Source organism: Lolium rigidum, chromosome 1 (genome assembly GCF_022539505.1).
Source record: "Lolium rigidum isolate FL_2022 chromosome 1, APGP_CSIRO_Lrig_0.1, whole genome shotgun sequence".
Lineage (NCBI taxonomy): Eukaryota > Viridiplantae > Streptophyta > Magnoliopsida > Poales > Poaceae > Lolium > Lolium rigidum.
Window position 1 is genome coordinate 10,463,276 of NC_061508.1, and position 23,233 is coordinate 10,486,508.

The 23,233-nt window shown below is 47.8% G+C and overlaps 1 non-coding gene and 1 pseudogene across 1 annotated transcript; both read left to right on the plus strand.

Annotated features, from left to right (window-relative positions):
• Nucleotides 1–1,922: 1,922 nt before the first annotated feature.
• Nucleotides 1,923–2,040, plus strand: LOC124685552. Its single transcript, XR_006997536.1, has one exon. It is a non-coding gene; the product is annotated as a small nucleolar RNA snoR113 (small nucleolar RNA).
• Nucleotides 2,041–6,751: 4,711 nt separating this feature from the next.
• Nucleotides 6,752–8,899, plus strand: LOC124703911 (annotated as a pseudogene).
• Nucleotides 8,900–23,233: the final 14,334 nt, after the last annotated feature.

The following is a 23,233-nucleotide window of genomic DNA, read 5'->3' on the forward strand; positions in this document are numbered from 1 at the left end:
GCAAATGTAGAATGCACATAAATTATTCCCGTCTTTTTGCGCCAAGCACTTTACGAGAACATAGTTCAATCAAAATAATAATTAATGATGGTAATGGTATTAAACTAGAATCAAAGAGATGCGCGGACATGCCCTTTAACTTCCGGTTATCGTTTGCAGTTTCTGCTTCTCTGTGTGCATCAGCGATGGCCCGACAAAGATCATCAACGGGATCATCTGATGCATCTTCATCCTCAGCTTCCCCTACCTCTTCATCTTTAGCTTGCCCTGTTGCAGTATCACCGTATTTAGGGTACATATCATCATCTTCTTCTTCTTCATTGTCTTCGATATAACCCTTCTTTCTCCATGCTTGGTCCAACAATTATAGCTAGGCATGAAACTTTTCCGAAGCAGGTGGGAGTGAAGGACTTGCCATCTAGAGTATTGCTTTAAGTTCCGACAGGTAATTCATGGACAACACATAAAACCATCTGCCCGTGGGTTTTCCTCAACCACACCCGCAGTGAACTCGTTAAGGCGTCGGTCAACGTACATCCATTGCCACCGGTTTATCTGCATCATATAATTAAGTTTATCAAAAAACATTACAAAACATCATAAAAAGTGAAATGACCACTATACAAATAAAAGGATAAAGTTGCTTACCTCGATCGAGGAGGAAAAAAAGAGGAAAAAGCTTAAGTGTCGCTCGGGCACCTCATATTATTTTTCTTTTGTGTGAAATCAAGCGACATCATTCTCTCAGGCATTTTATCGAGCACCTCTTGTGCATAGGAAAGAAAAACAAACAAGCACACAACCCTCACACCTTCCACCAAGAAAAAAAGAGGAGAGGGCTGGCTGGGGTGAGCTAAATTTATAGGCAAATGGGGGCTTTAGCACCGGTTCGTGCCAATCACTGGTGCTAATGTTTACCTTTAGCACCGGTTTGTGCCCCTGCTGGTCCCCTGCGATGTCCTTTAGTCTGAGTTCGTAGCACAACTGGTGCTAATGCTCTTTGGGGTTTGATGAATCTGTGAAGTGATCATGTTTGTATTATTATATGGGGTTTGATGAATCTGTTAAGTGATCATTTTTTCTTTTAGTTTTCTCTTCTCGGATAGATTATGTCAACAATTTGATGAAGACTCGTAATGATGTTTATGTGCTGGAGGCAAATACTTCTGCTACCTATTATTATTATTATTATTATTATTATTATTATTATTCTGTTGAGCTTTGTTAATTATTTTCTTTTTGTATAATAAAAGGTGTTGTTCATATATATACTAGTTGGGATATGTGTGACCTTTTCGGTTAATGTGCTATCTCAGTTCATAGAGTTGTATCTTATTGCATTGGTCTGGTTTCTTCAAAAGCTAACCATATCATGTTGAAGTCTTCCAGCTTGCCAGTGAAAGTTCAACTCTAAAGACATACAATGCAAGATGTTTAGATAGATGCTAAACGGGTTTTGGCTAAAACACTAGTACTTATACTAGAAATATTTTTAACTTTTTTTTTGAGTGGAGAAATATTTTTAACTAGATACCTCCCCTACGTAGCACCGGTGATTAGCAAAAAGTATGCTTTATTTTTATAACCACCTCTCTCATTTTGCATCTATCTAAGCACTTCCATTGCAGATGGCCTAAAAAGAAGAAAAAGGAACATAAACACAGCTGGGCCTAGCAAGCTGGCTGCCAGACCCAGTTCGGCCCTATAACCCAGCCCACCCGAGATCGCCAGCTTCTGTGATTATATTAGGGCTCCCTAGTCCCGTTCTTCTTCCTCCTCCTACCTATTGCGGCGCCTCCAGTCCATTCGATAATTTCGATCCCATTGCTTGCTCTCTGAATTTCTCTCTGTTTGACTTTGCTCTGCCGTTTCTTGTTCTTGATTCTTGGTACAACCAAATCGAATCGGTGTTCTTATTCTTGTGGCAGTGAGGAGAGATTGAAAGGCCGGTCTTACGGCTGCCTCCCCGGATGATCTTCGTCCTGGGATGGTAGTAGCGTGATGTGATTCGAATCGGCGAAAGGTTTATCTCTGAGCCGCAACTTTTGCCCACATCTTCTTCGTTGCTGTCCGCCTCTATGTCAAAACTTCTTTCGAGCTCTGATGCGTGTTTTTTTTTCCGTGGCTGTTCCTTGTGGGAGGTCGGAGGTTCTTGCTACGGAAGTAGTTTCAAGATAAAAAAAAGTTTAAATTGCTGTGTATTGATTAAATCCCTCCGCCGTGGCGGTGGTACCGTCACCGGTGAAGACGGAAGCGAACGGGCTGGTTGGGCAGATTGAGAGACGAGATCCGATCTGTCGTGATGATTAAAATCTTGTGGTTGGGCTTAAAAGATACTCCCAGGACGATGCAATTTCAACGTAAGACACATAATCTTCTGAAGTTTCAAACAAATTTGTCCGGTGTTGATGCAATCTATGCAAAGGTCTCCACGTGATAGCGTGGATTTCCAGCAGTGTTCCCCGGCAAATGCTTGAATGGAGAATACTGCTTTTTGGGATGGAAAACGCTGTAAATCACCCGGGGGATCGCACGTTTCGCGCCCCTGGCTCCTCCTCTCGACACGCGTCCTGGTGGACCCCATCCACCACCGCCCAAACTGATCCACTCGATCCCCAATTTACTTCCTCTGATTTCTTCAGTCCTTCCCTGTCGCGGCGCTCGCCAAGATACCTTCCTCTTCCTCCACCGATTTCCCACCTGTTAGTGCGCCGTCGCGGCTCTCCGGCGCAACCTCAGCCCTGGGCCGACCTGAAGCGCGGCCCCGACCTCCTTCCTCGCCTGAGCTCGCCCGCCTCGTCCCTGCGCCGACCCGAAGCGCTGCCCCGACCTCCTCCGTCGCTAGAGCTCGTCCGCCTCGTCCCTGCGCGCGCCCTCGCTCCGGTTCCACTTGCGCCGCTCCACGTCGGTGCGGAAGACAGGCGGACGCGGCGGCGAGTCGCCGCCGCCCAATTCAGTGGCACGGCCGTTGGAGCCTCCATGGGACGCCATCGCGTGGCGGCGGGCGTTGGATCGCTTGCTGCGGCGAGCTGGATTGCCCGCGGGAAATGGTGAGTGGCGACGGAGGGAGAGGAACGACGGAGGGGAGTAGGGTTTGCGAACCGAACTCCCCTCCGCAAACCCTTTTAATACGGGGCATGCGGGGAGTTTCTCGGCCCCCTGAACTTCTTTTACGGCCTGACCCATGTTTTTGGGCTCCGTTCTGCGACAGATTCGGCCCGAACCCGTAAATTTGCCGGAAAAGTTCAGTTCTGGCGGGATTTACGGGCTCTGTTAGAGATGTTCTTAGTTACGCGTCTCAAAGGCTCTTTTCACTCGGCATGGTCCGTCTTGAGGCTGATCCCGCTCCACACGGGATGGTGCGGGGGCGCCTAATAGAGCGAGAAAACAGACGGGTACCCTCCTGTCAGCGACTACATCCAGAACGGTTTGTTCACCGCCTTTTATTTCTCGCCGCGCCTCTTCGCCGCCGCTCCACACGGGCTGTGCTTCCCACACGTTCGCCGCCGCTCGATTTGTTGGCTGTCTCGATGGCCAATTTCTTCTAAGTCGGGCACCTTCGTGATGGCTGGCTCTCTTGCCATCCTTTTGGCTGCCGTTTCTTCGCCAACGCGTCGGCAAATCCTCCCCTCCTCCGCGCTAGAAGGTGTTCGGCGGTTTGTCTGGTAGGCGCGACAAGTCACTGTTCGTTGCCTCCATCGTCCAAATGATGGAGGACGAGCAAGCCATCGATGACGACCTTCGGGAGCATCCCGTCCCTCCAAAACATGTTTGACGCCGACGCGGAGAAGAGGAAGAGGTCGTGCCGCGGAGGTTCAAAAGCGGGAAGAAAGAAGTCGAAGCCTCCTATAATGGAGGGGCATACCATGCTGCACAACAACTACTTCACAGAAGAGGCAACATAGGCTGACAATTTTTGGCGCCAGTATAAGATGAGCTAAGGTTTGTTCATGAATATCCTTTACGGCTTTTGAGAGTTCGAACCCTACTTCAAGCTGAAGCACGACGCTGTTGGCACGGCCGGGTTCTCGTTGATTCAGAAGTTCACCGTAGCCATGAGGATGCTTGCATACAGAGCACCTGCCGATACACAAGACGACTAGGTACACATGAGTGAGTCTACTTTTATTGAGTGCATGTATAAGTTTTGCCGAGCTGTGGTGGGAAAGTTTGACAAGTACAACTTGAAAGGGCTAACTGAAGAAGAGACTGCAATGATTATGGCCCAGAATGCAGCGAGAGAATTCCCTGGGATGCTTCAAAGCATCGATTGTATGCACTGGTCATGGAAGAACTACCCGTTTGCTTGGATATTACAGTGTGGTGTTTGAAATTGTGGCAGATTATGACCTATGGATTTGGCATTCTTTCTTAGGCATGGCGGGATCACACAATCACATCAAGTGTTGCAGCGGTCTCCGGTGTTTAGCAAACTAGTGGAAAGTCATGCTCCACCATGCAATTATGAGATCAATGGCCACAAATATACCAAAGACTATTATCTAGCCGATGGTATGTATCCAAAATGGGTGATTTTTGTCAAAACAATCCCGATGTCATCAGGTTAGAAGAATTGCCACTTTGCTTCGCGATGGGAGACTTGCAGGAAGGATATCGAGCGGACATTTGGTGTGCTTCAAGCTTAATTTGCTATGGTTTGGTACCCTGCTTTAAGCTGGTCTCACGACCAAACGTGGGAGGTGATGCAGCCTTGTGTGATCATGTACAACATGATCATCGAGGATGACCGCTCCTTCCTCACCGTCGATGCAAGAGCTCGGCATTTCGTGCGCCTCCTTGTTGAGCTGCTGCCTCTCATCCACCATGAGGAGTCAAGCTTCGCCTCAATGGGTGCCCGTTGGATGGAAATGTCGAATTGCCGATGATGCACCGCCATTGCTCCCCGATGGCCTCGTCGCAGGTGTCGTCCTACCCCTTCAGAGTTTCATAAGGCTCAAGAATGACTCTCTGCTCCCCCGGCTTTTCCTTCTGGTCTGGCCTGTCGCTGCAACTCTGTAGGTTATTTTCGTAGTCCCTTCTTCTTCGACACTTTCGCCACTGCCACTTCCGCATCCACCGCCGCTTCGTCGTCACCTTGGCAACCTCCTTCTCCTTCGAGCTAGCCAAGAACTGCATGTACATTTTCGCCTCCTCCTCGTGCATGTCGTCGTAGGTGGCGTACTCGTCGAACTCGCCTCGTAAACCGTTGCTGCCATTAAGGAAAAGATGCGGCGCTTCGGTGATGTGTTGATATCACAACTAGCCCTCGAGTCGCCACACCATGCCACGCCGCCCGCGCGTTGCATCTCTTGTGTCGTGGTGACGAGCTTGGGGCACCGAGCCCTCTATTGGGCCGCGTTGAACCGAATCGGCCTTTGTGGCGCGTGGCTGGAGGAGGTCAAATGTCTGGCGCGCCCCAAATCACTTTAGATGACGGTTTGGGGTACGCGACTAAAGATGCTCCTTTGACCGCTTTTATAAGTTTGGGGAAAAAATATTGCATTGCACTATTAAAATCCGTTCCCGTGTTGCTCCTCAAAGGCAATACCGGTGCACCCTAATCCACCACGAAGCTCTCCTCCACCTCACCCGTTCTTGTCGTCGTTGTTGCTGCGGTTGTGCTGCCCTTGGCCCAAAGGTGGTGGGGGAGGGTATGTTGCGTATGCTTGGCTGTTTATCTACCGACGGCTGCGTTCGAAGATGGCAAGACAAAATTAACATGATAAGATTAGGTTGCAAAGATCGTGCATATCGGTGGCGACCAGTCACAGTGCAAGAGGAGCGACGCCTAGGTGACAATCAGCGTTGACATGGGGCGACAACCTGCTGGTCGTTGTAGTGTGGATCGGTCGTGCCCTACGACCGCAGCTGGTGATCTTCTTTTGCCACTTCATGCGCTAGATCCATGCTAGATTTGGCCTTGGGTATCAAGTGAAGGTCTACAAGCAACGAGCCTTTGGTGTATGACGTCGGATTGTCCTGGTCCGGTCTGTTGTATAGAGGCGTTTTGAGTTGCTATTATGTGATGGACAACTGCGGAGAGGATGGAGAGTAGAGGCCCTCGGGATGGGCTTGTCGGCTATGCCTAACCATGTGGTCGTGGTCGATAGGTATTGCGTCTAGCTTCCCCCGTTCTTGGTTTTGTGGAGGTGTTCTAGGTGAAAGCCTAGTACCGACTTGCCAGTGTCGGTAGAGGTGGTGCAAGTTGCGTTGTTTTCCTTGTCGGAGGCGTTTGCCGTGTAGCTCTGTTTTATGCTCTCTCAAAAAATATCCCTAGTTGGAGGTTACCGGGCGAGCGACGGCGGTGGCTATGTCGCTACCTTCTTTGAGGTGTCATATTGGAGGTCCCTCATTCATCCCTTAACAAGTGTTTGTCTTATCGTTAAGTTGGTGGATGTGCGGGAGGGCACCGCTAGAGCCACGTCCGTCAAGGACAGTGTCGGCGCCACGTCTGTCAAGGACAGGGTGCAACAGCAGTCGACCACGTCCATGGCGAGGACGACCAGGACGCCGACCGCGGCCTAGACATGGAGTCGGGGAGGCCGAGATCCTCCACGGCGACGGTGAGGAAGGTGGTCGAGAAGGTGAGAAAGTCGGCCGAGGAGTCGCGGCCCACCATCGTGTTCCTCTACATCTGGGGCGGTGGCGCCGGAGTTGGGGAATAGACAGCGACGGCGCCGGAGGCACCTCTCACAGCAAGGTGGCGGAAGAACGGGGAATCCCCACCCGCACCCGCTGTGGTCAGCAGCTCATGGGGCTAGACCAGTCTACCGGGCTATGCCCGTCTATTGGGCCGGGCCCGTCTACTTTCTATTTGCTAAGGTGCCAAAATTTCCATAGGTATGTAACATACCTCTCAAGTTTTAGACTGTGGTATGAAACAATTTAGACCATTAGATGGACGAAAATTAATGCCTGTTATTTATTTAAGGGTACCACAAAAAAACCCTAGGTTTCTTCTCCCTTAATACCGATATTTTGGACTGTACGAAATCTTGAGGTCGCACGTATTTTGAAGTGTAAAAAATCTTGAAGAAAGTTTGTTCAGCAGCGCGCGAAGTTCATTATTATGCTATTGTAGATTAAGATAACCATCACAATCATGTGTTTAGAAATTGTGCTTGTTTGCAATTTGCATCGAAATCATCTCTTTTAATTAAGCATTAGTTTGCCTTCTAGCAGGCGGCTTCTGTTAATTAGGCATATCCTACCAGGCCGGCTGATAGCGCGCGGTAGTGCCGGCAGCTCACTAGCAAGGCACAAATACATCAAGGTTAGTAGTGCTCCCAACCAAGGAATTAATGGGGAAAGATCTCCAGTACTCGTACTACCACTACCTTCTCTTCTCCACCATCTTCCTACTGCTGCCTCTTCTCGTCCTCAAGTTCAAGCCTCGCAAAGACAAAGACGGCAACAACCCGCCTCCTGGCCCATGGCGCCTGCCGGTCATCGGCAGCCTCCAACACCTCGTCGGCGCACTCCCACACCACGCCATGCGAGACCTTGCCGGACGGCACGGCCCGCTGATGCTTCTCCGGTTTGGGGAGCTCCAGGTCGTCGTGGCGTCGTCGGCCGGCGCGGCGATGGAGGTGATGAAGACCCACGACGCCGCGTTCGCCACGCGGCCGCTGAACGCCACGCTCCGCGGCCTCTACAAGGAAGGCCTGGGCATCCTCTACGCGCCCCAGGGCGAGCGGTGGCGGCAGCTTCGCAAGCTCTGCGCCACCGAGCTGCTCAGCACACGGCGCGTCAGGGCGCTCCGCGTCACCCGCGAGAGCGAGGCCGCCGTCCTCGTGGCCACCGTCGCGGTCCAAGACGCCCGTGAACGTCAGCTGCCTGCTGGCCAGGTTCGTTACCGACGTCACGACGCGCTCCGTGGTGGGCGACCGGATCAGCGAGCGCGACGCGTTCTTGGAGACGCAGCGGGAGGCCGTGAAGGTGGCTGCCAAGCTCAGCCTCGCCGATCTGTTCCCGTCGTGGCGCCTCGCTCGCGTGCTCAGCGGAGGGGTGCGCCGGGCGGAGGCGTGCAACCGTGAGATGACCCGTATAATGGACAAGGTGATCGAGGAGCACCTCGCGAGGAGGTCAGCGGGCGCCGGCGGCGAGGAAGATGTCGTCCTGGACGTGCTGCTGAGGACCCAGACGGCCGTGCCTCTCAACATGGGAACCATCCATGCCGTCATCCTCGTAAGTCTTGAACAACTAATCCAGCCGGCCAGATGAAAGATGATCCGATCGATGGGCACAAACTAACCAGTTGAAACGGCGGTAGGATCTTGTCGCCGGGGGGACGGAGAGCTCTTCAACGACGCTGGAGTGGGCCTTGTCGGAGCTGGTACGGAACCCGAGGACGCTCCACAAGGCGCAGGCCGAGGTGCGGCGCGCCCTCGCCGGACAGACCCGCGTCCAGGAGGATGCCATGGGCGAACTCCCCTACCTCCGTCTAGTAATCAAGGAAACGCTGCGGCTGCATGCCCCAGGGCCGCTGCTCCTCCCGCGGGAGTGCCGGGAGCCCTGCCGCGTCCTCGGCTTCGACGTCCCGCAGGGCGCCATGGTGCTCGTCAATGCGTGGGCGATCGGCCGCGACGCCGCGAGCTGGGGCGCTGACGCCGAGGAGTTCAGGCCGGAGAGGTTCCAAGGCGACGGCGCGGTGGACTTCTGGGGCACAGACTACCAGTTCGTGCCGTTTGGGGCCGGCCGGAGGATGTGCCCTGGCATATCGTTCGCCCTCGCCAACGTGGAGCTAGCCATGGCCAGCCTTCTGTACCATTTCGACTGGGAGCTCCCCGGTGGCGCTGATCCGGCAGAACTAGACATGGCGGAGTCGTTCGGTCTCTCTGCAAGGAGGAACACCGACTTGTGGTTGAATGCCAGTGTTCAAGTGCCTCTTCCTCAGTGATTCACAGGTTTAGCCATCCAACATGTCGAGTCAACGAGGCGAAATCTAGTGATCAAACACAAAAAAATAGTTCCGCTTGCCCCCAAACTTTTTTCGTGAAACAGAGAATTTTTTCTTGCTTTATACTCTCTTTTATAGTCCTACTAAATCGCAAACTGAGCTTGGCTCTGGTGTTTGGGTTTCTTGTGGTGGAATCAGCCCACCTAGATTTAAGTCCTAGACTTAGCATGGGTGTTGCATTTACCTGTATTAATTCTATGATTTACATGCGCTATGCTTTCAGTGATACGTGACATGCCCATAGACAACGAGGCATCCATAGGGGTAGGGTGTACGTGTATACGTTCATAGGAGTGAGTGTACGTGCACGTTTTTGAGCGTCTGTGTTGTACTGTGTTCTAAAAAAGTCCTACTAAATCAGACTCAATTAAAAAAAAAGACAGGAAAATACATTATAAGGAAGTACGTGTTTAATGAATTAGCGAAAAATTGGTTAGATCTACAGTCACCCCAATACCGGGAGGCCACGCTTATTCACGCCGGATGGCCAACCCACGGCCCTCAGAACAACATGACCACATAAACTCTTAGACGAAAAGATTTTTCATCTAATTAGATTAGAGCAAGTACAATAAATCCTAGTCAGCTGCTTATAAGAATTAAAATAATATATTATTGCTTAGTTGGAGGAGAGAGAAGGAGAGAGAAGAGGAGTGGACTCTTAGGCTCGCCATAGTGCAAAGTATTATTTATATGATACTAGTTTATGATACTATAGTGGTTAGTATCATCTAGTAGTATCATAATCTCATGATATTTAATTATTTGTAGAATCTCAATGCAATTATGTGTACTAGCAAAAGTGCCCGTGCGTTGCGACGGAAAAAAAATGCATTGCAATGGGTGGCGATTACCCGCCACATGGAGCTGATAACATGTTTGAGTGGTGCGACCATGACAATGATCTCATAGTCGCCTCTGTCTCCCTCTAATTGAAGAAGTGGACCTAGGGCTTACATAAGCGTTTGTCGTCGCGCTATGTCTACTCTGACAGTCCGGTCTTCCCGAGCGTTTGTTAAACACAATGTATTTGCTGACAATCGGTCATCGTATGTAGGAACTTGATTAAGACCCTTGTTGCAGCAATCTGTAAGAAACATTCGACAAAGATGACAACAACATCCGTGGACTTATTGTCGAGGCCATTGGGTACGCCTTAGAGGTGGTATATTAGATATAGATTAATATAATTATATTATTTGGTATATATTTTTATTTCTTTGCAACAAAAAATCAAGTAGCTTTTCTAAAATTTGCACAGTACGAAAAGTGACATAAATTAATAACTAAAAATAAAAAGCAAATTAAACATGAGCTAGAGTTGCTAAAAAAACAATTTTGCAAACACACAAAACAACCTTCAATTTGCTCAACCATTTTTCTTTCTTCCAAACAGCATCTAGCAGCAGTCCTTTCGCTGGCCCGCGCGGCTGCACCGCACCACAGCGACCCAGGCAAGGAAGCTAATCCATTGATATGAGTATAGCATCACGTAAAGCCAACCAGGAGCTAGTGAGGTCTGACCGGTCAAAATCCCCAAATCAGTCCCCAACCAAGACGAAGCGCAACAGCGTTAGTTGGCAGATCAGTCGACCCAACAGTGATGCGCTCACTGTGACACAGGACCTTGGCGTCTGGCCGTCTTCCATGACGCTCAACCATGGTGTCCATGGGCAGAGCTCGAGCACGGCGTCCACGAGCAGAGCTCGACGGCTCGAACACGTCTCTGGCAGTCTGGCTTCCATCCCTCGGCCGCCTCCATCACGGTTTGGTCGTCCCAACAGTAAGCTAGAAATCCCGCTCATCCCTGGGCCGCATCCTCCCGTCCGTGTGACTCAGAGCAAAGCGCCGCCCGCTGTCCCTAGCCTCCCGCGGCGAGTTTACATTATCGATTTGCTGGGAATTTTTTGAGGGCTTTCTGGGAGTAGCACTCAGAGGGGTGGGCTCATCCGGCGGGCGCAGGCAGCGGTGGCCTGGCCGGCGACGGGGGCCTGGCCGGCGGCAGGCCGCTTCCTTACGATTGAAGAAAACTACTACTCCGTACTTCAATACGCTTTATTTTTGTGGACGTGTGCAGAAAACCAGGCCAATCGTGCTAAAATTTTGTCATGAATATTATGAGATCAAATTTTATTTGGAGCGTACCTTCACTCAACTAACAACAATACGTAGTTGATCTTCAGTTTCACTAACCCAGGTTCCATGTGAAAGTACATAGGAGTAGTTTATCTTCACATCCGTCTTAGCTCGTTGAAATAGACAACATGGTGATTGCTTTATGCACAACAGGCTGCAGAAGCCTTTTGATTATATTAAGTACCGCCCCAAGCTAGAGCTAGCACAGAAGGGAATAGTGGAGCTGCAAGACGCAACAGAACAACAACGCTAACGAACTGATTAAAAACTGACACCTATACACCAAATCCCTTGATTCATCTTCTTTGGTTTGAATAAGAAGATGCAGGGACCTCACCGAGTCACCGGAGTGTTTCGGCGGCGATTTGGGAGCTTCGTCCGGCAGCCGCACGGGATACCAATCCAGCAGCGAGGTGGAACCAGACGCCGACTGTGGCGCGTAGTCTCTCGGAGCCTGTTAATCAGCACGCCCCCTTATGGAGTTATGGGCAAACACCGACTTGCTGGGGAGGACAATCATCGCAGATCGCGGTTTGGCTGACGTTACCATATTTCCGTGATCCATGTATTGGGATCCTGTGCCGGGTGTGCAAGGTTGCATCTTTTTCCGACTGAAAGGAACTGCTTCCGAGACGACTATCCCCAGCTGCACCTCTCGCCTACTTGCTTCTTTTGGTACCAGCTTGTCGTCCGCTTCAGTAGCCCTCCGACGACCAGATTAATTAAAAGCTACTACAATCGCAAAAGCTTGCAACCCATATCGATCTCCTCGATGATGGAGGCTGGTGGCGCCGGCCGGCCGCCGGTGCACATGAACCGGCGTCCATGAGCGTGAAAAGCTTACACGGGGCGACGCTCTACCTCGATGTGCATCTTCTAGAGGTTGCATGTTATCCTCGGTTTGGCATCCATTATCCTCGGACACGATGGTACAGGGAGCAGCGTCTGGTGTCAGGCAGGCAAAAGGGAAGGTCAGAAGGATCCCCTTGGGAGGCTTGGCCGAGCGGAAGAAATTGGGCTGTAGTTTCCGGCGCGATCGATCAAGCTTCTGCCGATTCAGAAATTTACTCGATCGAATCGCCGCGCATCTGCAGTGCCGCCTAGGGTTTTGGTGCTGAGAGCTAGGAGATTCAGAGAGGTTACGATGCCGTGGAATTTATATATTGCTAGCGAGCCGATTTTGCGTGAGATAGCTATCGTTCGTATAATACGTGTCAGGTACGGATACAATGCAGACTTGATCGAATCCTGACATAACACGGCCAGGATGGGTTTGTTTCTTTATGGGCCGGTGCACTGCAACAATTGGGCAGCTCCAATTCTTTGTTGGTCGCTAGACCCTAAAGCAATCGGTCGCCGGACGACTTCCTCGCGACGTAAGCTTGTTGCCGGGAACGACTTGTACACAGATCGGCAGAGTAGCGCAAAGCTAGATCTGCCGTGCGAAAAGGATCACGATGCGGGTACGAAGGCGGACAGATCCATAGGTATAGATTTTAATTTACGGGTGGCAGTGGTGGGTAATTTGTATCAACTTTTAGGATAGTTTTAAATTGGACGGACGACCGAGGGAGAAACCCTTTTGCTTTTATTATTAGGTATAGATAAGATGTATTTGATATTAAATTATCTAGTTTCACGTGCTATGATACAGTATCTACCACTAGCATATCTCTCCTCATTAATTATAGCGCCACATCAGATTTTTGCTAAGGTGACATGCATGATACTACTCCTTATGCAAGAGCTAGCACTATGGATAGCCTTATGTAAGAGCTAGCTCTAACACGTGCTTCTAGGCACTTTGGGAGAATGAAGGGTGGGCCATGCATTGATAAAGTAGTACAATTTTATAACCCACTATTATACTTGTTAGCTCTAGATTGACTATAGATCACATGGTACTTGGCTTATAGCCAACAGTTGGCTCTACTATTGAACTTATTAGGGAATGTTTTTTCATGGAAAGATGCTCCTATACGGAAAGTTCAACGGTCTCTCAAATAACAATGGGGCTAAAGTTAGTTCCACCTCTTTCAATGCATGGATCAAACTTCGATATTATTTACGATTTGATAGATTAAGTGGAACTACGCATGTATAGAATCCAATAACCACCAACAGATCCCACAGGCGCATTCAACTGCATTTTGGTCTGAAACCAGAATTTTATGTACTCGTAGTTTAGTGGAGACCAATTAACCTTAAACATCCATCTAGATAAGTACTAGGTACGATCGACTACAACTTAAGCATAGAGTATAATTTGTGCTGCGAGTCTTGTTCACAAAGTTTGGCTCAATGTTGTTACTGGTACAAGAGTGTCATAGACTACCCTGCAGGTGGAACATATAAGTCAAATTTCAAGCCTTTCATAAGTTTACTAGAAATTGTCCCAATTCATACATTGATCGTTAATCTATGGCCTAGGTTGAATTGTTTGGACACTTAATAATATGTTTTATTATTTAATTGGATGAATTAAATATTAAAATATAAATAAAAGGGAATCCCCACTAATTGGGCCACCATTGGGCAGCCCAAGAAGGAGGAGTGGGGGCGGGGTGGCCTCATCCCCGCAACATCACACCACTGTCGCCTCATAGCATCATCGCACCATGCCTGCCTACAAGCGGCATCACGCCAGCAAGCTCCACCTCGCGTTGCCAGCCTGCACTTCGCATGGAGTTCGCCGCCACCGTCGTTGTTGTTGGCTCCAGTAGCATCGCGCTGCCAGCGCTGTAGTCCTCCAAGATCTTCTCGCTCCAATACCAATTGTTGGGCTTATCTTGCAACCCCTTTCTTCTTCTTATTCTTCTTCTTCTATCTCTGATCTCTCACAATCTTTCTTATCTCTCTCACCTGGAACACACACGCACACACACTTACCAGAGAAGAAGAGTTAGCTATCTTTGCCGATACAACTTTCTCTGGTATGCACAAAGAGCTACATATTTCTTCTCTTTCTCTTTACGCAAACAATCTGGTTTACAATGGTTTAAATAGGAAGCGCACACACGGCCAGACCCGGCCCACTTACTCCACTCTATACCATGCACTCACGCTGTCACGCACTAAGCTCATAACCTATTCCTATCATCCTATGGCACTACCACATGCTGCCACTAACTAATTCTGACTGGTTCTTCTTCGTAGAAACAATACAGACAGAAAATACACGGCCATGCACACGCGCACATGCAACTGACTCGTCACTTGCATGCAGCTAACAACTAACTAGATGACCAAACCGAATCGCTTGGATAGTTCTCAGGCAGCTCATCTTGCTTCAGCTCCCTGCAGCACCGCATCACACGGCCACCGGCATCTCACCAAGCTTGCCGCATCTCACAGCGTCTCGGCACCTCGCCCGACACATCTCACTAAACTTGGCCGGTTTCGTAAGCGTACCACGTAACACCTTATTGGACTGCAACAGTACCACGAGAACACACCTAGCTAGCTACGTGCAGAACGAAACTATATGCATAATACACCTTTTCGGCGCAGGTCTTGTGCATCTCCTCTCCGGGGCTCGTCGTCAGAATCGAAGCTACATGCTTTTTCTTGGGGAGCCATCTGTTTGGCATAGGCTAACTTGAGCTTCGCGTTTGTGTAGCTTCTGTGGGTAGCCAGAGTGGCTCGGTGTGCCCTTCGCGGCGTTTTATGGGTGGGTGTGGACTTGGCTCTGTCTTTGTAGGTTTTTGCCCGATTTTCTCCTAAAAACCGGGCACCTTCTACTTAATTAATGGATAAGGCAAAGTTTTTGCCTCCGTTTCAAAAAAAAAAATCAAGATTAAGTATAACAACCGCCACCATCCAGATGGCAAGATCAAAGTGACGATGGGAAAATCAATGATACGTAAGCTCACTGAAAAAAGGCAAACACGAAAACAAGTGGAAACACCTAAACCGCATGTCCGCATGCGAAATCTCCAGCTGCTGCAAAGGAACCAGGGATAGTTCGAAACCTTCTGCCAAGAAGAAACCTGCTGCAAAACCGATGCCCTTTTGTTTGGGTTTATTTGAGCTTTCCATTGAAATAAGCCAATGAATCTAGCCAAAGGGTGAGCGGTGGCTGTTGGCTTTTCCAAAGCCGAATCGCGGAATAGGCAGGCCGGGCAAAGCACCTCGAGAGGTGCTTCCCGAGCTTTTGTTACTGCAACCGAACCGTTAAAGAGACTGCCCCTGGTTTTGCACTTATTTACAAGATATCTACCACCGCAGTTTCATGCATGACTTCTCCTCGACCTGGTCGTCCTTTTTTTCTTTCGAACATGGAGCTGGTCGTCCACGGATGACTGTTCCTGCTCGATTTATTAAAATATCTTTTCTACCTGAACGCATGCACTATTTACATACTACCCATATTCAGCAACGGAAAGGTGTTTAATGACAGAGCCAGAGACAAAAGGACAATTCCTGGAAGATGCAACCCAGTGTCAGCGAATCACGTCAAACGATTTACAAAAAGAAAACGTGAATCAGTTTGTTAATCTATGCGTCGCGTGACAATTTATCAATGTGTAAGGGCCGGCCCACAGGCCGGGCAAACGGTGCGCCTGCACTGGGCCCCAGCAAGCCAGGGGCCCTAGCCCAGCTAATAGTTCTATTACTAGTAGTTGAATTTTGGTAAAGGCCCATGTGCAGCCCACGGTGCCCAGGCAGATCAGCACGTATGGAAACAATCACCGATCCATTGATTCTAGGAAAAATCTACCAGGAAGCGCCGCACATGCGGCTCTCTCGTGCGGCGCATGCGTGTGCGTCGGATCTAAAGGAACGATCTGGATCGCTTCACCTTTTTCCACCTTATCCCTTCATCTGAACTAGCCACGTCCGCACATTCGGCTTCTCTTTCCCCGTGACCCCGTCCCGTATTTTTTACTAGATTTCAGTGGCGAGAGATCGAGAGGCGAGAGGCGAGAGGCGAGAGGCGAGGAAGGACATGGAGAGCTGAAGCCGGAACAGCGCCGCCGTAGTTTGTTGGGGCGCCGCGGGAGCAGCGCCGCCATCGCCGGTGGGGCGCCCCGTCGTTTGTGGGGGCGCTGCTAGAGCAGCGCTGCAGTCGCCGGTATGGGCGCAGCCGTCGCCGATGGGGGCCGCGGGAGCAGCGCCGCCTTAGCTGGCGGGGCGCCGCTGGCGGGGGCGCCGTGAGATTCACGTGTGGAGGTTGCGGCCACGCCGGGAAGGATCATTGTCGCTGAGCAAAGTGGGGAGGCGCTAGGAGAGGATGAGGTGGAAGAACGCTGGGAGGTGGTCGCAGGCCAAGCTCGCGCCGCTCCGCGGCACATGCGCTGCTCCACTGCCATAGGTTCAGGCAGGCCGCCGTCGCAAACGATGGTAAACTCGTCAACTATCAGCGCTGCGGAACAAGCTCGCGCGAGGCTACGACAGTTGATTTTGAGCACACTGTATTTTTCTGCTGTGTGAACTATTAATCTCGTAGCTGGTGTGTGATAACTTGATAGTTGCGGCCAATTAATCTGATAGCTAGTCCTGGAATAATCTGGTAATTGCGACTTGTGGCTATTGTTACGATGACCCTGGTAATTTAATCCTGTAGCTCATACTTGACAATCTGATAATTGCGAATGATTAAACTGATAGCTTTTCCTGTGACTGTGATACCCTGGTAATTGTAACTTGTAGCAGCTGAGGTAACCCGGCCAATTAATCTGGTAGTCACGTTAAGTTAATATGGTGACTGAAAATAGTATATAATCAGATAATTATGTGATGATAATCTGATTATTACTGATGAAAAAAATATTATCAAAATATAGCAATATGAGATTTAGTTTCGAAAATCTTTTTGCGAGAAAGTCAATGGTAAAAACAAATGGTCAATAAAATCAATGGTTTCAGAGATATGACTTTTTAAAATGTAAAATCGAAGTCACGAAGTAAACGCATTCGTTTTCTGGGATGATATGCACGCATTGTCTGGCTTTTGCTTTCGCGTGCACGGCTATGACGTAAGCAAACCTGATTTTGAGGTACGCTTTGCTGAAGGACTGCATGCAACGTATCCGCCGCACAGCCTCAGCTCCCGTGCGGCGCCGCCGGGTAGCAGGCTCCTTGATTCTATCTTAAAGAAACAATCAATCGATTGCTCTGCTCGCGACCTCTCGATGATTCGACCGCTCCCAATAGCCCGAGGAGACGACTCATCTCCTCGAGAACTCGACTCCTCCCCAAAATTCCTAAAACGGCGCCACCGCCTCTGTGCCTTTCAGAAGTTGCAGGCATTAATGGAGGCCGAAGCGCAGCTCCATTCTTCCCAAAACTTCTCCCCTTCAATTCTCAACGGATGAAATAGCGGTTTGGGATTAGATTTTCCTGCCCTTACCGTGGCTCCTCAGACCTCAATCCACTTTTAAATAGCCCCCTCTTCTATTCTTCAGGTCAAGCAGTCAAGATCTCCATAGGAAAAACGAAAAGTGATGGATTATGGTCTTGATTGGATCTCACAGACCGAGAGTGCTCATTGAGAAGGAAAAGAATAGTTCAGTTCGTGAGGGTGTGGTTTTTTTAGCTTGAAATATACTGTTTTGAGAGTTTGTTGTTGTGAATAGGGGCCCGTTTTTCTCATTTTGCACCAGGGCCCCGAAAAACGATGGGCCGGCCCGTGTGTTTTGCACGGTAAGTTAGGATTTTAAAAACAACCAATTAATAGTTGATCGGTAAAATAAATTAGCAAACATAAACTTTCTCGCGATTGAGGATATTTTAGACAATTTCTCAATAGCCAGCTAAGTTGCCAAAGAGTAAAACTCAGAATAGCAGCTTTCTCTACACAACAGCTTTTTCTGCACAGCACCACAGCCAGCCACAGCCAGTCGCAGCCAGCCCAAACAAAAAGGCCTTAAAAAGCCCAGGGAAAAGCCTCTGAGGAAGAAATCCAATTGCTTCCGGTGGGAGCGGTAGTGTTTCTCAGGAAATCCTATATGCCGACCAGGTTGGTGGCTACCAGCCACCGCACACCCCCGGGGGATATGGGCCTGGCCCATTTAGGCTTTTTCGGTTTTTTCGATTCTGATCTGCTTTTTTTTTTCTGTTTCTCCATTGTTTTTTAGTTTCTTTTTATGTTTTACTTTTTACTTTTAATTTTATAATTTAAATTTATTTTACGAAATATGAATACGCTTAGGTTTTAAAAATTTTGAACTTATTTTTTGTATTCGAATTTTTTTCAAAATTCGAAAATTGTTCAAACTTAAAATTTTTTCAAACTCGAAATTTGTTCAAAATCAAAATTCGTTTAAATTTAGAAATTTGTTCATTTTTTGAAATTCGTTTAAATTTCGAAATCTGTTCAAAATCTGAATTTTGTTCACTTTTCAAATTTGTTCAAATTTTTAAAAATGTTCTGGATTTAAAATTGTCAATACTTTTGAAAACTGTTCAAATTTTGAATTTGTTTCGATTTAAAAGACGCTCAAATATTTTTTTAAGAAACCTCGAAAATTATTTTTGGTTTTCCAAAAAAGTTGAGATTTAAAAATGCAAAAAAAACAAAGGAAAGAAAAGGTGTACCTGATGGGCCGCGGCCCAGGAAACTGCTGCCTGCCCGTGGGGGTGCGGTGGCTTGTTTCCGCCGACCAGGTCGGCAGAAAGCAGCTCCCGTGTTTCTCTCCCATATACCAAACCGGTGGATCCTGCTCAGCCCAAATATGCTGCGGACAAAGTCAAGCAGGCTCCAACATCTCTCCCGCTCGCATACTCTTCCCTATCTTGGTGCCACCCCCACTACCCCACCCCCACAAAGCAAATCTATGTCCCTTTTTGTAATGAAGCTCCACCTCCCCCAATCTCTCAGAGCATCTCCACCGATGACTCCCAAATAGTAGCCGGTAACACACATGCCAGCTACGTATTGGGGTCACCTGCCACATACGCCGGATTTTTTTTAGTTGCCCACACCGGTTGTGCCCCAAATTAATTCCCTTTGGGATGGGAGTTTGATAACGAAACTCTAGCTAAAAGGAGCAAGAAGCTCAAGGAGAACATGCAAGTTCTCCTCCGCCACCGCCGTATCTATGAAAGGAGGTACTGGAAGCGGCTCTATATTGCCAAGGCGAAAAATATTTGTTGGAGACCTCCTCGCTGTCTCCCACCAAGAAATCTCAACCTCATGTCATCGAGCTCAGCTCCGAGACCGACGAGTCGGTGATGCCAGCAGTAGATGAGTTCTTCCCTAGTGATGAGGAATTTTAGTTTAGATTTTCTTTAATGGTATGTAATTTAGTTTATCCTAGTGGTTTGAATTGAGTTTAATGTAATATTTTGAATTAAATTTATATTATTTTGTGTTGAAGGAGTTAAGTTAAGAAATCGGCAAGAAAAACTATTTTTTTTTGCTTGGTTTTCATTTTCGCTTTCCGACGTATTTTCGTGCATTGTTGACTGGGAATAGCTGATACACCACATTCAAATTTGGAGTTACTCTACAGATGTTGGTTGGACATTGCTATCTAATACATCATGTAGTACTATTTTTTCACCACTACGCGCCATATTTTTAGGCTATATTCTTTCACCATTTGCTTGTTCTTTAATGTTACACTAGGAAAATGCCCGCGCATTGCTGCGGAAGAGCAAATATGTTGACACTAACACAGAAAATAAAAATATTCTCTAGCAATATTTTAGACTAAGCTAAAGTTTTACATAAATAAGAGAGTTCGTAATATGGCTGCAGAAAAGAACTGAGATCCTCCCCCTTCCTTTACATTAAAGCTTTTATGCGGCAGCGCAATCAACACTTGTGTCACCGCAGCATTACTCACAACTCCGGACGTGCGACGATCTACATTTCTTCTAGTCACCTTCTGCTAGCAGCCTTTATATAGCAGTCACCGAGAAAAGATGTTTATTTGGTTCCTCATCGAACACTTAGCACCAGCCCAATCTGTTGACCCATTCAATTACAAAATACAAATGAACACATATTCCAGAATCTAGAGCCTAGCAAAATTGGATGGTACAATAATTTCGAAATTTAGAATCAAAACTGAAGCATTCTCAACGATGGAACAAATGCATCATCATTATTATTGTCGTCACCACTATTATCGTTGTTATTATTGCTATGATTAGCTTGATCAGGCGTGGTTATCCCGGAAAATCCGATCCAAACATGTACAACATGGCACCGTTTCTCTGATAAGAAGACGACGTTGCAGAACACGGCCGCCTCCAGGAATTCAGGAAGTAAACATGCGATGCAATCCTTGAACAGAGAGTTCATGGCATCGCCAGTGCATCGGTGCCAAAGGTCAACAATGTCTCATCGTCGTCTTCGGTGAGCATGTACTCCAGCAGCCCCTGTGCGGCGGTCTTTATCTATTGCCCCGCCAGCCCGCTAGGAGAACAATAAGAGAAAGATGGTGAGTCTGGTGCCGGGTCGATCGTACTGGGCGCCGCTAGAGCACATATCAGCTTTGAGGATCTCCTCATTGTCAATCTCATCCCGCGGGCAAACTCTTGGTAGTCGGCAAAAGCGGCAGCTTTCCGGAGGCAGAGGTGCTTGGTCGGGAGCATGCCTTGTGCGCCTACATCCAAATTTCAACAAAATCCCACATGCAAAATTGATCTAAATAAAATCTAACACATTTTTTGACTTAGTTAATCACATCAAATCTGACCCACACGTACCTTCTACACAACAGCCTCTTTCTAAGCTCCGAAGTACACATTGGTAGTCGGCAAAAGCGGCAGCTTTCCGAAGGCAGAGGTGCTTGGTCGGGAGCATGCCGTGTGCGCCTACATCCAAATTTCAACAAAATCCCACATGCAAAATTGATCTAAATAAAATCTAACACATTTTTTTGAATTAGTTAATCACATCAAATCTGACCCACACGTACCTTCTACACAACAGCCTCTTTCTAAGCTCCGAAGTACACATAATAACGAAAGCAATGGATTTAAAAATATAGATACTTGCCTGCTCTCGGCAAAGAACACGAACATTGACTTTTACCAAACAGATTCATCGGCGGAACCAATGCGGACAGACTGAAGAATCATTCCAATAACTGACGGAGATAATCAAATCTGGAACATGGTTGTTTCAGCTAAAGGTAAGGCACTCTATTTGTTCATGGATCAAGGTATGTCACTGATGATCCAAACTTTACACCTTTTCTCCCGTACATGCAGCTGAATCCTACTTTTAGAGCACATCAAAATAATACGCAAATACCAGTTATCTGAAATCAGATAGGAAATATCTTTCTTCTTTGGTCCAAGTACACATAATAACGAAAGCAATGGATTTAAAAATATAGATACTTGCCTGCTCTCGGCAAAGAACACGAACATTGACTTTTACCAAACAGATTCATCGGCGGAACCAACGCGGACAGACTGAAGAATCATTCCAATAACTGACGGAGATAATCAAATCTGGAACATGGTCGTTTCAGCTAAAGGTAAGGCACTCTATTTGTTCATGGATCAAGGTATGTCACTGATGATACAAACTTTACACTTTTTCTCCCGTACATGCAGCTGAATCCTACTTTTAGAGCACATCAAAATAATACGCAAATACCAGTTATCTGAAATCAGATAGGAAATATCTTTCTTCTTTGGTCCGCCCAATTCATCGCCATCCCGTTTCTCATGTCACTGAGGTGGTGCATAATCAGATATATGTATCGGGTTCTGCAGCGACGTCTGCAAGCAAATACAGCCAGCAACTTCAATACATTTGGCCGCCTTCCCCTTGCCCTGTTCCCTGGAGAACATCAGACGAGCATTCCGCATCCTGTTTTCTGCACATCTCACCGGCGGCCGAACCCCTCGCCCGGACGAAAATCTCTCGGCTCGCGAGACCCTGACCCGAGATCTCGGCTTCCACTCCGTCTCCCGGCCTGCAAGATCCTGCCCCGGCTAATTGCACCTGATGGGGTCCCCTCTGTGAGTCAGCGCTCAGCAATCTAATTCTCCGCCGCGAAACAACGAGCAATCCGGCGAATTTATGCGGTTGAATTGGTGGGGAATTTTCTAGGTTTTTCGTCGGAACCGCACGCGGAATAGAGGAGCTATATATAGGTGAATTTTCTTGAAGAGAAAGTAAGAGATTAGACGGAAATCTATCGAGATCGATAGCAATCGTGTTGGGTACGAACTCGGGGAAAGGAATTCCAATTTTAGACGACAGACGGGAGAAGAAGGGGAGGAACGAACCGGTACATGGCATCTGCGCGTATTATGCGATTTGGTGGGAGGGCAAAACGGTCCAAAAAAAAAGCGTTGACGAAACTTTTTGGCAGAAACCTTAGCTCCTTTATTATTAGGTATAGATATACTTATTTTCTTGTGGAATGTCTGCTCGGTGAGCAATCATTGGACCATATGCCTACCAATGATCTAAACTTAGGCCATAATTTTCATTATTTGCCAACTTACATGCGGACATCAAGTTGTATACGATGTTTTAATTAAGCTGCGTCGGCCAGTCTCGCTATCTTTCCATAGATGCTTGCCGTAGCTTAAACTAAAACCATTGGGAGCAGGTGCATGCATGTCTGTCTTTCACAATGTGTGTATCTTAACACAGTATCCTATTTTTACTAGCTTGTTCGATGTGGCATATGATTTAAAAAAAAGGAGAGATGGCTGTTATATCTTTTTAGAAATTGGTTGCATGGACTAAGTAAGAGTCATTGGTCAGACTAGGGTCGGCCGTCTGTGCTCTTTTATGGTCGATAAGTCATGTGCATAATGATATTATCTTTCAGAAAACATACTGTGCTTTACTTCTGCAGGTTGTCCCTTTTGCCATTCATTAAACATGTACCTAGTTATGTGTTCAGCCTAAGGAGCAGCATGTGGACGTGGACTTTGGGTGCAACCGTTTAAAAACGGTAGCTCCGAATTTATTCAGCAGGTGCATCTAGCAACTTGATAGACGTATCTTAGCATGATGCTATGCGTTTTATTTCTATTTTTAGATGGTTGATACATTCATAATATTTGTGTGATTCATGAGATCTAATAAGAGATATAGTGTACTTAACTTGGAGGATTTTGAATGAAGTAATATATATGAATAGATGCAGGTCCAGGATTTCCCATTTTGGGATAAAACAACCCTTGCGTGCAGGATTATAGAAAAATATTGGC